The sequence below is a fragment of the Notamacropus eugenii genome, chromosome 5 (genome assembly GCF_028372415.1).
Source record: "Notamacropus eugenii isolate mMacEug1 chromosome 5, mMacEug1.pri_v2, whole genome shotgun sequence".
NCBI lineage: Eukaryota > Metazoa > Chordata > Mammalia > Diprotodontia > Macropodidae > Notamacropus > Notamacropus eugenii.
Window position 1 is genome coordinate 395,624,630 of NC_092876.1, and position 4,968 is coordinate 395,629,597.

General features: G+C 37.9%; 1 pseudogene; it reads left to right on the top strand.

Annotated features, from left to right (window-relative positions):
* The first annotated feature begins 2,003 nt into the window (after nucleotides 1-2,003).
* Nucleotides 2,004-2,417, top strand: LOC140503063 (clathrin light chain A pseudogene; annotated as a pseudogene).
* The last annotated feature ends 2,551 nt before the right edge of the window (nucleotides 2,418-4,968 follow it).

The window sequence follows — 4,968 nt, forward strand, 5'->3', positions numbered from 1 at the left end:
GTTTTTTTCTCAGATTGAGATGAAATCTGCCTTACTCTTACCCGAATACATTAGCTTCATTTCTATCTTCAAATAAGATAATATTTTTAAGTCACTTAACACAATGCTTGGTATACAGTAGGAGTTAATAAATGCTTATTTCCTTCTCCCTTCTATGGAGGAGCAGAACAAGTCTAATCAATCTTCCCCTTAACAAACTCTGCTATCGTGTCTTTCATGCATCTCTTCTCTCCAAAACTGATCCTTGTACAGAAGGATTTCAAAATAATTTTTTGGGATTACACATGATTCTTCATTTTGTCATTTGCTCTTCTAAACTGTAGCCCTAAATTAGGCACAGTACTCTTGATGGGGCCTGATTAAGATATGATAGAGCACTACAGCTTCCCTTACTTTGGATACTGTATTAGTAGGTCAGGCAACACAGTCAAAGATAGTCTTCCTCCTCTACAGTAATATTCTTTAGCTAAAGCAGCTAGGTGGTGGAGCGGATAGAGCACCAGAGCAGGAGTCAGGAGGACCTGAGTTCAAATCTCACCTCAGACACTTTTGACACTCACTAGCTGTGTGACCTTGGGCAAGTCACTGAACTCCAATTGCCTCATCCTGGGTCATCTCCAGTCATCCTGATGAATATCTGGTCCCTGGATTCAGATGACTCTGGAGGAGAAGTGAAGCTGGTGACCTTCACAGCCCTTCCTCACTCAAAACAAAGTCAAGTGCAAGTCATGTCATCATTTCTCTGATGGCATGGTCTTCCTTTGCAATGATGGATGAACATACATTCTTTAGCCTCAAAATTTGGAGGTGGCCTTATATTTTGAAAGCCTATACCAATGTAATTCATGCTCTAGCAATCTGTAAAAGAATGGAAAAACTTAGGAAAGGCTCAATATGTATATTGTCCAAAGATCAGGATAGGTGAGTTTTAAGTTCATCAACAACTTGGTTAATGATCTACTTTTTCTCAACCATAGAAATTCACATTTCATACTATAGCAAATAATCACTGTGGTAGGTGTTGGTGAAAGAATTGTACACACTAATGAAACCCTGGATCCTTAAAATATTGAAATATATGACCACACAATACATTTGGCCAGTCACATCACACGGTTGATTCATTTTGAACTTGTTCAGGTCTTTATTACAGGAACTAGATGCTAAAACCATTTTTGTGAAGCTGATTGTTTTTTATGATAAATATGGAGTTTATATGTTCTTTCATAGACTTGTGATTTTGTTCATGTAGATACTTCCTTGAACTAAACAGATTATAGGCTAGCCATATCTTCTTTCTGTGAAGTCACATCTCCACCTATAAATTTTCCATAGTGTCTAGTCAATGGGATCATGGTCTCCTTACAGATCTCTTAATATTATATGAAAACAAATTGGGGTATGGCAGCTACCTATTTGTTATCCCTTACATACATTTCATTTCTGGCCCACTGCCTTTTCCAGTTAAACACCTAGCTGATAATATTCTTTAAACTGCTTCTACTGTAGATATATTTCAGCCTGCTCATAGACACTGTGACCTCTCCATTACCTTTTGAGAGAACTACAACTTTCAGTTTCTGAAGATTAAATTCAATGTAGTTAATTCAGTTTTACAGTCATAGAATATCATTGGAAAAAGTTGTTGGTTGTCATTTCATGTCCAACTCTTCATGATGCCATTTGGGATTTTCTGGGCAAAGATATAGGTGTGTTTTGCCATTTCCTCTTCTAGCTTATTTTTACAGATGAGGAAACTGAGGCAAACAGGGTTAAGTGACTTGCCTAGGGTCACACAGCTTGTAAGTTTCTGAGGCAAGATTTGAACTCATGAAGATGAGTCATACTGATTCCAGGACTAGCGTTCTAACCAATGTGCCACCTAGCTTGTCCTGCAGGAGAAAAAGATCCCTGCCAACGAAGACTTCAGCATCCTAGACACCAGCATCACTCACCTCCCTTCAAGGGGAGCCCCCAGGGATCTGGATGCTATTGATGGAGTGATGAATGAATAATATTACCAGGAAAGTAATGATTTATCATATAGATATGCAGCTATTTCACAAGTGGATCAATTATGGTCAGAACCAGAAGACTATGCATAAATGGAGACAAGAAGAAATGGAAAGTTTTGATGCTAATTCTCAGAAGCAGGAAGCAAAATGGAAAGAAAAAGCATAAACAAGCTGGAAGAATGGTATGCAAGGGAAGATGAATAGTTACAAAAAACAAAAATAAATAACAGAACAGCTGAAGAAACGTTTGTAAATCATGTCAAAGGGACTTCTCCTGGCACTGAAGAGGAATGTGTGGCTCGACTGTGAGACTTTAACCGCAAGTCTAGCAAGCAAGCCAAGGATATGTTCTACATGTGCTCAGTCTTCACCTCCCTCAAGCAGGCCCTCTTGGTTCACTGAAGGAAACCCAATGAGAAAGGATTGCAATATCTCAATCTTATTCAACGAAACCATTCACAGTCATTGGATTAATTACATTGGGTTCTTTTGGACCTTACTTCTCATCTTTAGAGTTGATCATTGTTTGTGATTGCATGTTCTCTTTAACTGTTTTCTCCTTGGCAATCCAAGTGGGAGGGAAGAGAGAAAGCCTCTTATGTTTTTGTGCATTGTCATTTCCAAATGCATTGATAATAATATTCTCTTTCAAATGATTAAATAAATGGAACTTTATTTCAAGGAGAAGCTTGGGGTCATTCAAAACTCTAACCAGTTTTCCAAAGGTAATTCAACCACTCTTCTCCTACTCAGCTATACACAGCATTTGTTCAAGGTGCATGTCCCAATGGACCAGTTCTAAAGGTTGTCTGCCCAACTATAGGCTATAATATGGGCTTATCCTATGCTTTTTGGTCAGTACTATTTTGGCTTGTGCTTTGTAATGTCTCTTCCTTTGCTTTCCCCACCCTCCATCCCTATGCTGGGAAACAGACTTAAATTCTTGACTCCCTGACCCTCATTTCTTATTAGACAATTCATTATATATCCTCATTTCAGTGGTCCGTTATACCCCATTGTCTCACTCTATTTGGTGATGGGAAATTCTGCTACTAGTGACTTGTCAGCTCTTTGTCTAAAAACTCTATATAAATGTGAGCCCTCCCTGTGATCCTTCAGACCATTGATTGAGATAGACATCCTGCTGCAAATCAGAATCATCTATGTTGCCCATGGAATTATGAGGCAATGGAGGACAAATATTTTTTGCTTTTTCCTATTGACATGTTTTCCTCATATGACTGCTATCTCTGTGTGGCAGGATTGCTTTTCAGAAATAACTGCTTCCTCTTTTGTAATGTATTGTCCTTAACCTTTAAGGTCCAATCCTCTGTGTGTCATTATGTCCTTAATTCAACCAGTACAAGCTATGATCACAATTAAGACTATGTTCAGATAAACCCAAGATTCCTGGGAATAACAGTTTCCTCCTAATCCCTTCCCTCAACCACCAGTTCTGCTTCTAGCTTAGCCCCTAGAACTGTCAAACCTGAGAACAGCCCTTATGCGGATGAGATATCACATCTGTCTCTGCAGGTGCTTCAGCCTCTGGTCATCAGCAGCTAAAAATACTGAGGAAGTAGATAAGACATTTTTACTGCTAAATTTCTTGGAATCATCAAATTGCTCAGCAGGTATTTTTTTATCAATGGAAATGATACTAAAAAATATACATTACAATGTTCTTTGCTACTGCACCATAGGGAGCACTAGGGATTTTCCATCTGACTCACAAATGAAACCTAAATGTGTTGAAATCCTCTGCTGTACTGAGAGCTTCTTAGGAGCAAGGAGTATTTTTTCTATTTATATGCTCAGTGCTTAGCCCAGTACTTTGCACATAGTAAGTCCTTCATTAATGCTTTTTCATTCATTTATTCAAGACAACTAGAAATTTTCCTGGTTCTGCTATAACTGTGAAAACATTATCCCTGAACACCCATTACCTACACTTGACAAATCTTTTCCATTTTTCATCTCTTTGCTGTCCTTCCAGTTTCACCCCAAAAACGTCCTCAGACTGATCTGGCTTAGTTAGAAGTCTCATCAAGCTTCATGAAAATTTGCGTTTCCTTTCACCATTACTCTGTTGTGTGGGGCTACACTGCTCATTATCTTCCATTATCCTTTTCCACAAAACTTTACAAATGAGTTTACATTCTAAGCTAATGTTTCCTTTGGCTGCCTAATCTCTCTGGTTGGCAAGGAGACCATTTGTTTACTGCCTGAGGAATTTTTCCTGGCTCTTTTGGTCCCTTCTTTGTAGCAGTTAAATTACGTTGCCTGAATTCCTTAATAAATGGTAATAGTTTGTGGTCATGGGTTGTTTTATCAATTTCCCATTTTCAGCATCAATGCTTTATTTAAATAGGTTGCATTTATCCACCACTTCCAGCTTTGCATCATCTTCAAATTTGTCGATATCTTTAACATAATAAGAAATATGGTGAACAAAACAAGAAAAACACAGATCCCTCAGACATAGGAGAGATTTCCCTCCAAATTCAAAGACTTTCTCTGTAAAGAACATTTTTTAAGACCCTAGAACTAGGTATATAAAATAAAAATATAGCAGTGCCTACTCTCAAGGACTTTACTGTCTATTAGGGTGATACTGCATACTAAGTATGTAATAAAAAATAACTTGAGAAGGGAATGAACAATTAAGGTGATCAGAGAAGGTTTCATGATGTAGGTTGTATCTGAACTAAGCCTTGAAGGAAGATAAAGATTCACAGAGTTTAAGTTGAGGACAGAGTGCATTTCACGCATAGGTGACAGCTTGTAAAAATTCATGGAAGTAGGAAATGACATAATGAGTTTATGGAGTAGTTAGTATTCTAGTTTGGATGGAGAGTAGAGTGTGTAAAGCAAAGTGATGGGATATCAGTCTAGAAATATTTGTGGGATACAGATTCTAAAAGACTTTAGATGCCAGATTAAGAAATTTATG